Source organism: Idiotropiscis lumnitzeri, chromosome 9 (genome assembly GCF_059441095.1).
Source record: "Idiotropiscis lumnitzeri isolate Australia: NSW breed Sydney's pygmy pipehorse chromosome 9, RoL_Ilum_1.0, whole genome shotgun sequence".
NCBI classification, from domain to species: Eukaryota; Metazoa; Chordata; class Actinopteri; order Syngnathiformes; family Syngnathidae; genus Idiotropiscis; species Idiotropiscis lumnitzeri.
In genome coordinates this window covers 11,071,393-11,089,334 of record NC_142399.1, presented here as the reverse complement: position 1 = coordinate 11,089,334, position 17,942 = coordinate 11,071,393, and the positions used below count along the sequence as shown (strand labels likewise).

Sequence of the window (17,942 nt, the reverse complement as noted above, 5' to 3'; positions counted from 1 at the left end):
CGTTTAGATTTTATGGCATTTAACCTGCTTTCCGTGAGGCTAAACGCTAAAGCAAAGCAAGCCATAAACGTTGCTCTTCACCTCAATTGATAAAGTGACTTGGAGTGTTTGGCCAGCTGTTTACTGACATGCTGGAAAGACAATCTGCTGAGAGCACGTCTTGGAGGACTTTTAATCCTTTGACAAGTTCCCCTTGGCTGCAAAGGGCCAACCTCCGCTACAGGGAGGAAATGGATGAATGTGAGGTTCCATGGGGTTCTGAAATATGATTGCTCCACGATGTGTCACGTGCTCACTCTACAATATTGTGTATGTTCATGTTTTGGACTTTAACTCTGACATCTGATTGGTCCTCAACATTGGTGTTGTCTAAGTTTATGTTCAGAAAACGAGACTTAGACTTGCCTTAGACCAGGGGTGTCAAACTCATTTTTGTGGATGGGCCACATCGTAGTTGTGGTTTCCCTCAGAGGGCCGGTATGACTGTGAACCCATATAAATTGATTGGAAAGCCAGTTTTGAAATCAGAAGCTAGTAAGTAATTGTTCAACAATTTTTCAATTTATTTTAAAAGGGCAGGATTGGTAACAAATAAATGGCAATATCTCATATCTCAGTGTTGTTAAAAGTGAAGAAAATATGCTAGAAACAGGAAGTTGATGCAGATGATTTGCCCTTTGCGGGCCACATAAAATGAGGTTGCGGGCCAGATCTGGCCCCCGGGCCTTGAGTTTGACACATGTGCCTTAGACTATCCCTCTGCTGCTCCACAATGTTGTGTTTGGGCCACCTTTATATTCCTGCTGACGTCGGGGAGGGACCTACGCTACAGTTAGTTCGGCCTTGGCCCCGCTTCTCCAACTCCTCTTTCACTTGACAGACGTATCACACGCACACACTTACACATATAAACATGGTGTATTGATGCAGCAAATAGGAGCAAGACAAGGACAAGTGGTGGACAAACACAAATAAAGTGGTTGAAAGCCACACGTCCTGAAATAACCTCACGCTCACGCCACTCCTTTTGAGACTTGGCCGCGACAGTGCGATCGGTCGGACCTGGTGACCGGGACATCCCCCCCGCATATCTGTATCCATCCCGGGATTACAATTGACATTTAGAAATCCATGTGCCAGTTTTCATTTCAAGACAAACACGTCAGCATCCTGTTCCACACCACGAGTCGAGTTCATCCTTATTTCCATCCAGTTTGACTTGGAATTAGACTCTGATGTGTGATCGATCCGCAGTGTTAGAGTTGTCTGTGTTTACTTTAAAATAGACGCACACTCTGACATGTCATTGCTTGCTCTACAATGTTGCGTGCGCCCATATTTTCATCTGCTTTAAACCTATTTTCCTTTTTTTTCTTATGTTTTACAAACAATGCAGCAAACTATGTAATAGAACTGTCAGGGGATTCACTTAAGTTGTATGCTTTCCCTTTTGCTTTTTGTGGTTTTACATAGCAGAAGTATGGTGAAGAAACTGAAGGCATTCCTCAGAGCAATATTTTTGTAGGCATTGTTTCCCAAAATAGAAAATTAGCCAATTTTGTCTTAAAAAAAACAAAAACAAACAAAACATCCACAGCTTCACTTTAATTTTCGTTCTCGTGACCTAGTGGTTGAAGGGCTCCTTCTAGTGGCCCCAAACTTAAATGAATTCAAATCAGCGCTTCGCAAGTATTTTTTCAGTGTTACCACATGATGGCAGCACAGATAAGGACTGAAGAGATATTTATTTGCAGGCAAAATAAGAAGGAACTGAGCAGCATCACAACTGTGGTTGCAAGCTGAGCCTATTTGCTCCCTTGGCATTATTTAGTGTACCTCTAAAGTGATTTTATTTATTTCGCTTTTTAGTGTAAGCAGCACAAAATAAACTTTTTGGCATTCACTAGAAGTTCTAATAATGTATTTTAAAAGTAGAGTGCTGCTCTCTGGCAACATTAATGCAGAAAAAAAAAATCCCATTTTTGAATCTGTCATTTCATGGACGAAACATCAATGCCATTTATTTGGGAGTAAAATTTGAACTCAGTCAAGCATAGCGGATGAATCTTATAAATACTTTTTCTCGGCTACTCGGATAGGCAAAGTATGGTGGCGGACCACGTAACTGAACATTCCAGTTAAATTAACCTTTATGTTAATTTAAGCTTTTTTCCCCCTAAAATTGGTTCATTGTGGTATTTATTTCTTCTTTATTTATTTCATTTTTATTGGTGCATGTCCTTGAATGAGTGGTTACTATATTGCGAATTATGAAATGAAATAGTAAAATGACATGTTTTCTATTTAAATTTGATATTTTTATTTTTTCATTTAAATTGGTTAGTTATAAAATTATAACAATAACTGACAATCAAACTGACAACACTAACTTGAAAATATGAGTTAATGCTTTTATGTGTTAATAAAAATGGACTATTATAACATATTACATACTCATTAGAGTGTTTATTTTGTTATTTTAAGCATCCTGGCTAATTGTTTTAGAAATCAAATGTGAAAGGCAACAAACATTAAAGCACTATGCTTTGTAAAAAAACAAACAAACAAAAAAAACAGGATGCCTCTGCTACCTTTCAAAAAAGGACTTGATACCGCTCAACTTACAATCGATGACAGAAGTGATACACTCAAAGCATGTTGCGCAAACCATTAAGGATTCCCTCCTAAAAAAAAAATTAATAAATAGCTCTATTTATTTAGTAGTAGCAATAAAAAATCTGAATGCTTTGCCTGTTGTCCTTAACTTTGCGTCCGGCTTCCCATTTGCTCCACTTGAAGTTTGTCATACTGCTCTATACATCCATTTCTAGACTCTTTGACCTATCCCAGTTCAGACTGGTCTATACTGCTGCGTGAGAGGCACCCTGAATTGGTTGCCAGTCGATCATCGCAGGGCAAACTCTTGTAATTATCCTAAAACAATACCGGTAGTCCAGGCCGCGCTCGTCTTTTTGTCTTTTAGTAAGCCAGGCTCTGAGCTCCCGGCAGGATCCCGTGCCTCTGAGGGCTCCCGGGCTGCCAGAAAGGCACGGCGGGGCTCGACTGGGGTCTCATCACTCTCTCCACACTTCTGCTGTCAGCACGTTTTGTCCGCTGCGACATAGCTGAGTGGCAAGGCGCGCACTCCCAGGTAACTGGACTGCATGCAGAGATGCTGGCACAGGATGAAAACCTAACAACTGCACAACACTCCACTAGATGATTAAGCATAGCTAAAGGAAACAATAGCACCTACCCAAGGACTTGAATTATTTCTCAAAATTAGTTCCCTGTAAAGTATTAAAGATGACATACTAGAGTTGCAATAGACTCTGACCTTTGGGACCTCCACAATGTTGTGTCTTAGTGTTCACTAGACTTGTCTTATATACTGATGTGAGCTCTCCACAGTGTTGTCCAGGTTTATTTTCTGTAGACTAGACTTTGACTTACCTTAAGCTTGGATTGTGTTTCGTAATCACGCCACAATGTTGTGTGGATATATCTTTCAGATTTAGACTCTGGCATGTGATTGCACCACAATGTTGTGAATGTTTATTTGTTGTATGTCTGTCATCTAATCAATCACTCCACAATGTTGTGTCTGCGTCTATTCTGAAGACGGTAATCGCTCCAAAATGTTGTGTACGTCCACATTGTGGAAAACTGTTTTGTCGACTACCCGCTTCGACTTTGACTCAGGAATGTAGTTGGTCCATATTGTGCGTGTCCATGTTTTTAGACTTGTTTATGTCCTGTAGACTCAAAGTTTGGCATTGTCATTCCACAATGTTGTGTCCCTCCTTGATTGAGAACCAAGTGATTGCTCGCAAAAGTTGTCTGCGTCCATATTTTAGGTATAAACCTCATTTAAGCCTCAATTCTTGACCTTTTTTCTCCAAGTCTTTTTGTGTTAAACTATACATTTTTGTTCACATTGACTCATATTCAAATATAAAATACTCTATAATACTTTAACAATGAGTTATTTAATATAAATATGAAAAACACCACTACTCACTATTTGATTCATATATAGTGCCGCTTCTAGTATCACTTTTTTTTTGTTCTTTTCTTCATGAAAATTGATTTTTTTTTTTAAGATATGCATGATATATATAAAAAAGTATAAGTTACACTTTTTAGCCCCTACCATGTCAATATAAAATGAAATGGAAAACAATATAGATATTGATCTGCGTTAAAATGAGGAAATATGATTTTTATCATTTTGTTTCTGTATTGGACCTCGTTAGATTTTGCAGGTGTTTCCTAAATGTTTTTCTTTGTCTTTTTTTCTCCCTGGTTTCACGGCATACAGCCGAAGTAACTGACGAAGCGAAAGTGTTGCATTTTATCATCGGCATCCTGCTGGGATTTTTAAATCTTGTTTTTGTCTCTTGCACTGTAATTAGCCACACTTTTTAATTCCGCCACAGCATTTCACTTTTTACTTTGCTGTTCCTTCCCAAACACGCAACATTGTCTCCCTCCTACTTAAGCCCAGCCATTGTTTTCTGTACTTTCACTCCTCATATGGTCGCTTTCGTTGTTGTCCGTATACCGGCAGCTCTCCACAAGGCTGCAACCTTCTGTTTTTGCTTTGGCCAGCGAGTCCCATTTTTAGTGCCGTTGCCGTGGCGATGGCCGTTCATCAATTTAGGGTGGGTGGCTTGTGAATGAGTGGCGAAAACGAAGGGGCGTGTTTGTTTGCAAGTTGAGGTCAAAGATAAAAAATCAGTCAACCTCAAGAAGAGCTGACAACACCTTTCGAGAAAGTCCTTTGACTGGACAAGTTTGTAGCTTGTCTGTAGTTTGTGTATTTCACTAAATGCCATTTAGAGTTGTATTAATCACGCTGAAACATATTGTCGCTGTCCAATGAAAGGCATCAGACTCTATACAAGTTGTGACAACAAAAATTTGGAGGTAAATTACTGCAAACTAAACATAATTAAGAGCATTTAGCGTGCAATTGTTTATTATAAACGTCCCATGGAATTGAATTGACCCCAACTGTGTTTATTTTATCCTCCCAAAATGATGTTGAAGTTAATTTTGATACAGTAATAGTTTATATTCAACTATGCGAAAATTGTTTGTAAATCACATTTTTCTAAAGCACACACAAATATTAATATTTAATCAGTTTTTTTTTAAATTCCTTTTAAAAAATTCAATTCACTTTTATTGTTTGTAAGCATTTTTTGAAATAATGATTTCATTATTAGTTTAATTTCAATGGTACATTTCCCGTTTTACATTGTTTATTTTTCTCTTTTTTAAATGATCTTGCCCATTTATTTGGCATCAAAGAAATGCTAAACAGCCATTCATTTTAGCTAACACTTCTGCAACAAAATGTGACAATATAATTTATATGCGCAAAAATACTAATTGTGGATATTGTATAATATTTCTGCATGATTGTCTCTGCGTACTGTATGCGTGCTCATATTGGTTTCTAATGTGAGCGTCTCCAGCGTCGCTTTTGGCTTCCCTTTTTCGTGCGCCATCAAAGGGGCCTGAGCAAAGAGACATGAGCCTTAATTGTTGTGCTTTATCAAGGGGATAAAGGCGGGACGGGCATCAATTGAGCACGCCTTTATGGTGCTACAAAGTGTGACAGACTGACGGGGAGGTAATTGGCAGGGGGAGGATGACGGCGGGAGAGGACCCAAAGCAAGTTAAACGGTAACAGTGCAAGTGTTTAGTGCAAGAAAAGTCGCCATTGGTAGGGCAGGGAAACCGTGTTTTAGTTGAGTCAAAATTGATGCCACACGGTTCAAAAGGATGCCAACGATATTGACACGCTCAAATAGTGGCTGTCGCTCGGTATTAACTTTTGACGTGATTAATCCACCAGGTTGTGTGTTTCTACATGCTAATATTCTGTCGATTAGACTTCTTAAACATGATGGCCCCAAAATGTTGTGTCGATGTTTATGTTCTATCACCTAGACTTTATAAAGGATGTTGACAATGTTGTGTCTGTTTTTCTATTCTGCCGGTGCGCGCCTCCATGTTTGAGACCTACACTCTGACACTTGATTGTTCTACAATGTTGCTTTGTTTTGTAGATGGAAAGTACAACGAAGACTTTGACATGTAATTGCTCCACAATGTAGTGCACATTTGTTGTTTCTCTGCGTAATAGCCCTTTTTATTTTTATTTTTTTTAATTTGAACTCCACATTCACTTGACATAAACTGTAATATACCGGTACTATTGTTTATTATCATTAAAAAAAAATGGACTAAGCGCCTCCTCCCATCTGCAGTTGAGTAAATAAATGGGTACAATTTGCAGAAATATGGTGGCTAACTTTTCTTTAGTGTCCGCAAATACAGCAATTAGCGTTTTAAGAGTTCTGTAGGATTTAAATGTTTGCCGAGTTGGTTATTCGCCGCGCGGCGCAGCTTGCTAATGTTACCGGCTAATGTTGGCCGGCGTCCATTACCTCTGAACTGATGGCTCAGCGTCTGATTATCCCGCGGCCATGTGACGGCCGTTAGAGCATCATTTCCAATCTGTGCTCGACACAGCTCTTTTAATTAGCGTGTTTAGCTTTGATCAAGACTCTAAGCGCAAGGGAGGAATATCTACCTTCTTCTACGCTAGTAGTCACAAAAATGAATACACAAGTTATGTACAGATACCTGTAAAGTCTACTTTAGTGCAGTGACAAAACATTTGTACTTGGCTACTTCTAACCACTGCTTGCTTCACACAGTCTTTCCCATCGCTAGCTGACATGAATATATGAGTGGTTTTATGTTTGCAGTCAATAGGCATGGTTAAGTGGGCCTTGTTGTGTGCCAGTGAGCATGGTTTGAGAGAGTGGCGGCAGCGGGGGCAGATGAAGGCGAGGACACCCCCCCGACCTCCACCTCCTCGCGTCACACCATGCCTAATCAGGCCTTTCTCGCCAGGGTCAAGACTTTCTGTCTGGGTCCGCGGTGCTCCCTGCCACCGAGGGCCGACCCATTCAGGCGCACAATGTCCCTGTCAGTCCCGACAACACTTCCTGCCTCCACTGGCTCCAGCCCTCGCAGGGCTACACAATATTTCACGGCTCCCAACAATGGCCTGTCTGCCCGCACCCACCATATGGTTACTATGGGCCCGCAATATTGACACACATCACTAATTATTCAAAGAGGCCTCAGCGCCGAGTCAGGGAGTTTCCCTCCCCTGCAGCTCGAATATGTGGACGCTTGTCTTGGATTATGCTCGCATTTCCATTTACTTGAGAAAAGACAGATATGATTGTCGGTTTTGTGTGTAACTTTAAGAAAATGTGGGCGGCAGTCTGTAGGCATCCAGTACACCTCTGTTTGCGGAGATGGACGCGTTACCCTATATTGCCTCTCCTTCCTCCGTCCTCTGTCCGCAACCTGGGCCCCCTTTGGTCATTACGCCTTATTCAGAAAAAATAAGAATTTTTTTTTTTTTTCAGCTTAAAGCAAAATAAATGACTGCCTTTCTCTTTTTAAGCTGAAAAACGTGTCGGCCATACTTTTTCTATTGTGGCAATATTTTTCAAAGTTCTTATGGCCATAAGTAGAGATGTCCACATTCATTTTGGGGATGAGTGATTTCTGACATATTAAGCGACATATGCATTTTATTTCTTTAGACATGACATGCTAGTCTACCTCAGTGTCCTCGGCTTTCGTTATGTACAAATATGTGCAATTTTTCCAAACATATTTAGTATTGGAGTATTCCAAGAGTAATTAAACATATTCAAATTACATTTCTTTAATATCATGGCACTTGTATTACATTATTAACTATTTTTTTAACAGGTAACAAGTAACTGTATGTATCCACTTACTGCCACAATTAGCGCACACGCACACCAAAATTTCATACCTTGAAAAATAATTGTCATATCGGGTTGGGGTGGGGGCACTAACTGACTTTTCATCTTAGGACACCCAAAGAGTCTACAGACGTCAATGTTAAGAATACATTTTGTATTAGCAGTTCTGCCATTGTCAAATAAGTTGAATCTATATTCTACAAATGTAGTACAGATTACAAATTAGGTGCGCAAAAGGGGTGAACAAGTCAGAATTGAAATACTATATTTCCTCACGTAGTGCCTGGGTTTATTTTATTTACTCCTAGGCGTTTATTTGGGGGGAAAACATTCATGAGAAGGGAGACATTTTATATTATTATTAAATAGTATTATTATTATTTTTTGTTCTTTTTTAGCTCTGAGCACAGTGTGAAAACAAAAACTGTCTCATGTCATGAGAGGTCATTGAAAAGTAACTACAGCCACGTCCGCTTGTTGGTTGTTTTACCTGAGGGGAGCGGATTATTCATTCAGATGTAAGAGGCATCCCATCCGGCAATTAATTGCGGCAGATTATAGCCGAGGACTGTCTTTAAATATACAGTAGGTTGCAGGCAGTTACCCACTGAACACTCCCATTAATATTTAAGTCCACCTTGTGCCATTGATGTACTCTGTGTTCTGTTTAAACATGCAGAAACCCAAAATGCAAGTTGTCTAATTAGCCGTTGTTTGCTCAACTGTGGAATTGTGCCGTGATTGTCTAATTGAGCTGCAGCTCCTGTGTGTGATTGCTTTTTTTTAATACCATCAAGAGAAACTTGCTGCTGCAGCCGAGAACATTTTTCCATGTCAGCCTTGGCAGGAGGGAGACGCAAAATGACTTCAGCGTAGTTGAATGTGTTTTTTAAACATCTTAATTGGCGTCATTCCACGCTTCTTTACAGTCATTTAACTGTTGTGGGAGAAGTGTTGCAAAGGCGCAGCCTCCTCTAATCTACCTGTTTGGAGAACAGTGAAATTGGAAATGTCTCACTCTGAGTCTGACTTTAAAGCCTTCCGGTGGTATCGATTTGACTTCCTCACTGCAATACAGTATTTACAATACTCATGTTATCTTTAATGTTCGTACCGTGACTCTCGTGTCGCTTTTGGTTGAGTCTCGTCTCTTGACCGACCATCTCTGCATTTTCTCACAGCAGGCCCAGTCTGTCCCCGAGTGGGAGCGGTGGGAACATTTCCTTGTGCAGTCGGCCATGACAGGCCCATGTCGGGCCGGGCCTTGGCTCCACCACTCCACGGAGCAAGTGATTGACAGGTCTCACCAGGGGGAGGTGACAGTCCTTATCTGTCATTTAGAATGGCCGGCGGTGGGATGAAGACGACACGTGATGGGATTGCATGTGGCAACTCCGTATGAGACAAGCTGATGGAAAAGGTGAGTAGCAGTTTTCTTGTGGTGGATTCTAGTTTTGTTGACTGAACTGGAGATCGGAAGAGGTCTTTATCAGTGCAACCTATATTATAGTTGATTAAAATTTATGCGAAGTGAAACTGGTGCTGAAAACAAACGTGCCAACCCCACAACATTAACACAACACTGTGGAATGACCACGTCTTCTGAGTCAACTGGAATGCTACCGCACAATTATATGCTTAAAACCTTTTTAATTTATTTTACTACAATTTTACTCCTCCCATACGCTTCAAACACGTGAATTTATGACGTTATAACATGATGGCAATACGCTTCCATCAAACTCCATACACGCTTTGGGGGAACTTGCCCACTCCACAAAGGAAGGCCGGAGTCAAACCCTGAACCTCAGGACTGTGAGGCAGAGGTGCCTCATTAAAAATTTCATTTTCCATTACATGTCCCTTTTAATGCTTTGGTCCGAATGAAGAATCAAATAACAAGTGTGAACGCAGGCCTTTAAAGTCAGCTAATGGTGAAGGTTGCCACAGGTCCAGATGTTGCCGAGTTTCCTCGTCCTCTCCCGGCTCGTGTTATGTGCTGTGCCACATCTGTGCGGGCGTAGGTGTGCCATATTGCGTCCCATCTGCCACTCGCACCCCCCCCAAACACACACGCACACACACACACATGCAGCAGGGCCAGAAAGTGCTCATTTTAAGCAAGGCCATAAACGCTTTAATTCATGGGCGTGGAACAGCGGGTTTTCTAAGAGTGCTCCCAGGACCGGAGCCGAGCCGGAAAGCTTTTGGCAGCTGACGGACAGATTTCGCCTTCCTGCTCGCCGCATGAAACTCTTTGTCGAGTGTGCGCCGTCCACGCCGTGACCTGCTGGCACAAGAAAAAAGGGGGCGCCGGATCGGCTTCCATTTCCTGTGCGCATCTCGCCATCTGCGCTTCCTCTGCACCTCGGTCTCGTTCTGTCTCTCCGCCGGGCCAAGGGGGCCGTACGGAAGCGAATGTCACCCCCGTCCCAATGTTGCTTGAGGGAAATTGACTCTTTAGCCTCGGTGCTGTCGGCGGCCATATGCTGATGTTTTCATATTCGGCAGATCCGCGCGTGGGGAGCCGTAACGTCTCCTCCAGTCAGAATTACAACCGCCGGTGAGGAGCCGCCACACCTCGTCTGTTGCGCCGCCCAACTCCCTAGCCCAACGTCCCGTTAATGGTGTCCCTTCGCCGGCAGTTTTGCGCCCCCGTTGGCAGGATTCCGTCTTCGTTTTCGCGTGTTTAGCGCACCGTTCTTATTAAACATTCACAGGCAAGAGGCCGCGTGGACCGTCTCGCACGATGCGGAGCTGTGGGCAGCTTATCCATATTTCATGCCTCGGTCTGCTCCTGCCCCTTTAATTAGGCCGCTAGCTCGTCGTTAAAGTCCGCTGAGAGCAAACTTTTCTCTCGTTACAAAACTTCTTGTGCTGATGTGGAGCTTTTCCAAGCGATGGAGGGTTTAGATCAGTGGTGTCCAAACTGTGGCCTCCGGGCTATTTCTATTTTTTTTTTTTGGGTGGCGCGCGGCATGGAATAAAAGTAACATTGAACGCTAATATTCCCCAGGCCTTGATGTGTTTCCATGTGCAGCAAGCGTGCTTGTTTTCCTCATCTCTTGCCTCCAAACAGACCGGATGACACGAGGGTTCACTGCGCATGGGTCTCACCACCTGAATGCTTCTGTGTCAAGTAGGACCTTCTTGTCAGTCATCCAGTCTCTTGGTCTCTGTGGGAGGGAGGCAGTTAGGCTTTTTTTAACTTAAAAAATTAGCCCTGACATCTGTTTTATCATTCGACACAAAACCACATGGACACGTTTGTCTTAACAAGGTGAACGAAATGTCTCGAGATCCCTTTCCTGAAGGTGAACTGGAATGCGGCAATTTTGGTTTTGAAGCCAATATTTTGGGGTGAATTTAAGGACTTCAGCGAACTCGGTAATACTTGAAATTAAAAGTTGTCTGACTCAAAATCAGGATAGAAACTGGATTGATTCACACATCGTATGTCCAGCTAAGGTTGATTTGAAGTTGTGCTTCCGTTGAGACCCTCATTGGGCCCGCCGGTCCCGACTGACCATGTTACGTAAGTGTACGTCGTTTAAAAATGGCGTCCGCTGTCCGTCCAGGTCGGCCTTGTTGCTTCTAATAGGTGGCGTGGCGCGGCGCGGCGTGCGGCTGACAGATGCCCGCTCCAGCTGGTACAGAAGGGTGGGTGGAGTTTTATCGCCCAGTTGGAACGGGGGTCCTCGCACCCCTCCACAGCGCTGGCCGCCGTCGCCGCATTTAATGAGTCACGAATTGCCTGTTTGTCTTCTGCTCCCTGCTGTTTCCGCACTCCCCCTTCCAGAACAATCCCTGAAACACATGCTACCGCGCTCCACCGAGCAGCCGGCCTCGGCGGCCCAGCCAAACCGTTAGGAAGAACAAAGTTGTCATCTTTGTTTTATTATTCCTACTGCCGCCCTCCCTCCCTCCTTCTTTTTTTTTTTGTCACTCTCTTGCCTCTTCCGAGCGAGGGAGGGGCCGCGATGTCGTAAAGCCGCCCGATCAGATGCTGCGCCTGACCTTGCCAATATGGCTGCCCCGAGTATGCGGCGGCCATTTGAAGCCTCTGACAAACACGTAAATTGCTCTATAATTGGGCTGTGAGAGTCGGGGTGATGCTTTACATCACAGGTGGTGATTCCTGCAAGCGGAAAAAGGAAAAGAAAAAAAACTGAAAGTTTGCAGCAAGATGACAAATATGTCTTGGCAATGAGCGCAAAAGAAGCGATCGAAGAAGACACGCTGAGACGCTTGTACGTAGCGGATACCACACACTTGGGGCTTTTTGCACCTTCTCCAAGATACCTTCTACATTGTGTCGACCGCTAAATCAAGGATTTGTCATGACCAGACTGAAGTCAGCGTTGCCTTTGGCCGTCATTGTAGAACGGCCTTGTGCCACAATAAGTCAGGCAAGATGGCGGTCTCTTGGAAGTGATGCAGTGTAATGATGGGAAGAGGAAGTCGCTTCCGCGGTGTAATACAGTACCACATTTTGCCGTTAGAGTATTTGTTGTTCTCACAGAGCAGAGAGAATATAATGTATGCCTGAAAATTGTTGTCTGCCCGAAAAAGTGTTGCTCCATCGAGATTGTCAAAGTAGCTGTTGCGTGAAATGTGATTACTAGGACATCAATGGTAATTTCCATTCAAACTGTGTCGTCTTTTCACAATATAAATGAGCAAGCTAGCTGACTTTTGCTGCGCAAAATCAAACATGTACATCGGGCTACATCAGTATGGCCACGCTTGTGTCACCCAATTCGTGTGACCGGCAACATTTGTCTTCCACAAAAAGACACGCAAACAAGGTGGAGCCCGAGGACTCGGGAGCATCAAATCCCATCCCTGGAATCTTGGCAGCGTCCGAGTTCATCCCAACGGCGTGAAGTCCTCGTGGTACGGGGCGGCCTCTTTGTGCGCGTCTCCCCGGCTCTGCGAGCGGCATTCTTCTCATTGTACGGGTCAGCAAGACAGAGGCGGACGGTGTGAAAAGCTCCTCGGCAGGGTGATACAATGTCTCCGGGGACGCCCATAAATGTCTGCCGTTCAGTTTGGGGGCCCATTGACTCTTTGCCTCCCTGCCAAGCGGGACCCTGTCAGACCAGCCCCTCTCTCTAACAGCTTAATTAGCAGAAAGGACAACAATGTCCCAGCCTGTTTTGGAAACAAGAAAGGGCCTGAAAAAGGCCGCTCTCCCCGCCTCTCATTGTCCCGCCATAACACCGAGTCGGACTCTTCTCTTCAGCACAAGACAAATAAAACAACATTCCTGCACTGTTGCATGAGGAGCATGACGACCGGCTTGACGGACAAGCCGCTTTTCGGCCTCTCTCGTCTGGAAGCAAAAAGGGGAGAGGAGGAGAAGGCTTCTGATTTATGCTCGCACTCTTGTGCTCATGCCGCATTCTACAAAATTGCCATTTCAGACTTCGACTGGGAAAACTGCAATGACGTGACGCGTGAAGTCGGGGTTCCTATTTTAAATAAATGCACTGTAGCTCAACTTCAGGGATGAAAAAGAGGTGCGAAAAGACAAGACCAAGGGTGGGAAAACTTCTGTGCTCAAAGGCCACATTTGATTAAAAAAAAAAAATAATAATAATAAGACTCCACTGTTCCGGTTGAACTTAAAAGGGCCCTTATATTGGTAGACAGCACACCTGTGCCATGACGCAAATGTCGGCAATTCAGATTTTCAAATACTTTATTATTTATAGATTTATTTTTTTTATGTGTTTGTACGAGGTCGTGAAAAAATATCGTTTTGCGATGTATTGCAATACTTTTTGTGCCGATACCAAGTATTGATACGTTGAGGGTGTATCGATATGCCCTATACCATGTTGTGTGTATATTTTATATATATATATATTTTTTTTCCCATTAAATTAAGAAGAACTCATAACTCATGCACTAAACACATCTCCCCTGACCTCAAAATTCATTGAACAGAACAAGCACAGGGACACTTAGTTTCAACTTAATGAAGTGAGTTTTATTTTTAATCATTGCTTTTTCTTAATATTTGTGCTGCTCAACTCAAATATAACTTGACATGAAACCATTGCATGGTGCAAAAAAAAAAAAAGACAGTGTTCCCCATGTCTGCAAAAGCCCCCCTGCATGTGTGAAGTAAGCTGGGAAAAAGCCTTCTTCCTTCCTGGGAAGTTGCGGATGAGGACGTTCTCTACATAAAAGCCGGCGGCGCCTCAGAGAGGAACTAATTTATGCGCCCGTCGACGCTTTGTGATGCCGCGTAAATCGCCTTTATATCATATTTGTGCGACAGACCGGTGGGTGGTATGACACGGAAAGGTTGAATATGGTTCAAGCGCGGCCGCTCAATGAGTGGCACAAAGTTATACGCGCCGTACGTCTCGATGCAGTGGCCGAAATTGACAAGTCGGACTCATACGACACTCGGGCTGGCCTAGGCCTGAACTTCAGGCTCACAACAGCACTTGTTCCCGCTGGATTTATTGACGGCCCATCAAAAAGGTGTAAAATCAATACAATGAGCGCGTTAAATGCTGACATTCACTCGTCTTTGTTTGCGCATGGTGATAAACTTGAACTTAAAAAAAAATGGACATAAACAAGAAAAATCAAGTCTTAAATCTCGCCGGACATTTAAGTGCACTGAGGACAAAGGAGAGCAAGTGAAGTAAAGCATTGTGCACACAATGTGCTACTTGTGCCCTTCATACCATATCAGCTCTTTAGCCAAAACGGCCACTCGATTTGAATGGAGGAAATATCGGCACATGACAGAATTTAATGAATTATATTTTCAAATTCTAACTGAAGACATAGGCCCATCAGATTAGATATAACGCCTAATTTTTCCTGAAAACCCAATTTTTTTTCTTGGGCAGCACAGTTGCCTAGCGGTAAGCACGTCTGCCTCACAGTTCTTAGTTTCGGCTCTCATTTCATTTTGCACTTCACTTAGTTTTAACTAAATCAAGGGTTTCAAACACATTTTACTTTGCAGACCACATTCATCCCAATTTCTCCTCAAATACCGATAGATTTGTGCTTAAGCTATAAATACGACTAAGCTATAATAACTCCTAGCCAAATATAACCCATTGTTGAAGTGAAAATAATTCCAAGTTCATTTGAAAACAATTGAATGATTATTACCTTGTTGCAATTCATATGAGTGATCTGAAATTTCTGAACAAAAATAATTGCGGTTTCAACATTATTACACTTGCAACGTACAGCTCAAAGTGGGTCAATACATGTACCGTTTATATCACGACTCTGTTTAAACTCTAGAAATTGGTTAAATTTTACATGAATCGACGAACATTTTTGCAATATTTGTTGTCTTCAAATATTACTTTAATTGAAAAAATAGGAGTGATCGTGTTCGCAATGGAGCCCCTGACAGGTCCATATAATGGTAACCGTATCCGTAACTTCCTGCCATTAGAATTTGGCGCGGCTAAACTATTCGGCTGGGAGCGAATGACGGGTTGTTAGTGGTTAACATTTATCAGCGAGCGTTTGCGAGCATCACTCGGCGCCCCCAGAAGAGCAGAAGAGTGACGGACAATCCCTGAGAGTTAATCATTACTACGAGACCACTGTGAAGGCAGCCTGACCCCTCAAAGCGTTGCACAGCAAGGCACGGCAGCTCACAGAAGGCCTGATAAATGACAGCCCTCGTGACACACCTTCAAAGTATTTCCGGACAAAGCGTGAGCGGGATTGAGTGGGAATTCTGACAGCAGACAGAAAAAAAGTTTTAACAGGGGATGCGTCCAGTGGAAAGAAATTCTCGCTACTTCATGCTTCCACGTTTCTCAGTTCAATTAAACAATGCTGGACGTCTGATTTGTACAGATTGCATAACTACTTTTCGCATAGAAAATAAAAAGGGAGAAATATCAAATTAGTCAGAAATTATCAGTTCCAAAATGAAACTGTCATGATGATAAATCCCTTTATTTTCTGCATGGACAATTTGAAGTAAGATTTCAATATAAACATTATCTGCCATACTAGAAAAGGTCGCTAAGTGTTCATGAAATCAGTACTAAAATGCTCCCCACTAAAATATTTTTTTTTTGTGATGCCTGTTTTTCCGTGACCTCAACATCTCAATCAGTCAGGATTTCAACCACAGGCGACTTTACCTTTTGCGACTTTTTTATGCCACGACATCATCTGCCAAAATGAATCGTTGAAAAAAAAAATGCTCCCTCAACTGCATTTTTTGTGAGCAGATACGCTGCTGAGGTGTCACGTGATGTGTTGAGAGGCCATTTTTCTTTATTTTTCTTTCTGTCTTTTTTAAAGACAGCCTGTGAAATCGTGTCGAGACGGGAGAAGTCCAGCCGGGGCTAAAATGACAGAGAGGCAGAGGCCGTGGCTTCTCTGCGAGATGAACATTAATAATGGCGGCGAGCACAAAAGATCAGAGAGATCACTTCCATTGTGCTCACATCTCGCCCCCGTGACGCCCAGCGTTCTGCCCGTGTTAGAAGAAGAAGAAAGGAGGCGCTTAACCTGGTGACATCGTTGGCCTTTTGGCGGCGTGTCACACTGATAGAGACCATCATGATGCTGAGATTTATGTCCTTTAACATTCCGATTTTGGGACTATTAAGCTCTATTCATTGCACGTTGATGTGGCTGTCTCCAAATAACTGGCAACCGTCTTTTTTCATGCATCATTAGATTTCCCTCCAAGTAGCCGTATTGTTTTTCATGGTGGCAAAATCATGAACAAGGAAAAGCTGCAATTGGGAAAAGGTGTATGAAATTACAAATAGTTCAAAAAGTAGCAGCAGTGGTGGCACAAAATCTGGTTTCTGCATGGCAGGAAAAGCACACTCGAACGTCCTTTTTTTTCTACTTTACTCATTTCTGTTTGTGTGACACAGCGAGTTACAAAGAAATGTGTACTTAATTTTTCATTAAAAAAAAATATATTCTTTTGGTATGTATATATATATATATATATATATATATATATATATATATATAAATAATATCTCTACAATCAGAACAGTGTAGTGTTTGATATTGACGGCTCTTTGATGACCTTAGGTGTTCTAGCGAAAGGTGGTTCGGGGTCAACAGAGCAGCAGTGACCTGGCTGGTCATTAATCATTCGGGTGGACAGCAGACAGAAGAGCAGAAGAGAGAGCTGCACAGGTGCGGACCACCGCCTGTCCTTGACCTCCATCTGGGCTGCCAGCCACTCAACGTGCTTTTATTTGACAGTTTTCATCAATAACACGAGTGTAGCGCGTGGTGATTGATTGATTGATTGACTGATTGATTGACTGATTGTTGAAGTGCTACAAAAGAGAGACAGGCATTCCTTCTATTCTGGAACTGTAGTGGGTGGCTCAATTTAACCCCCAAAAAATTGGTAAAATCCAGGTGACGTTTCTACTGAGATCAGGTCGCTAGTGGATGATGGTGACGTGTTCATAACAGAAACTGAACACCTCTCAAAAAACCACTGGGTCTAACCCCAATCAATGAAGACAAATAAATGTGGGTGGTCATTAGGGGGAAATGTGTCATTTATACTTAATACAGAGCAGGGAATTCAGCATTTCCGTAAATTCTGGGCAGAAAGAAGTTTTTTTTTTTGTAATGCTGAAAAGTGGAAATAGGCTATAAATTTCATTTCAACTAAGATATTGTTTTTATGCCACGCTTCAGTGGCGACACAAAATTACAGCTGCTACCGTGGTACAATATGTATTTTAGAATTGACCGAAAGCAATCTCAATCCTTGTGCTTGTTTTTCTGAGACTGTCGGAAAGGGGGTGCATTTATTCAATTGTAGTGTGGTAAAGTGTTCTAAATTGCCACACTTTCAATTCATTTTTGAGATGTGTTTATGTGCTTTATTATTTTGATTAGTTACATAGTTTGAAGCAGGAAGTCTTTAACTCAACATTTAATTTCTAAAAACAGTTTTAAAAATTAATAATTACAAATAATGATTTCTTTGTCTCAACTGTTGACATAAATGGCTTAGTGCTGCTGTTTTGGTTCGTAGCCGAGATTGAATGGGATGTTTTTTGTTTGATATTGTAGCGTAGAATGTCTATGTTATTAGTAAATTGATGACAATGTTGA

The 17,942-nt window shown here is 42.4% G+C and overlaps 1 long non-coding RNA gene across 1 annotated transcript in view; it reads left to right on the top strand.

Moving 5' to 3' along the window:
* Positions 1-17,942, top strand: part of LOC148330218 (uncharacterized) — a 21,204-nt gene extending 3,262 nt beyond the window's left edge. Inside the window, exons 3-4 of the long non-coding RNA XR_015845017.1 lie at positions 9,011-9,249; positions 16,893-17,942. This is a non-coding gene — a long non-coding RNA (uncharacterized LOC148330218). The remainder of the gene's footprint in view (positions 1-9,010; positions 9,250-16,892) is intronic.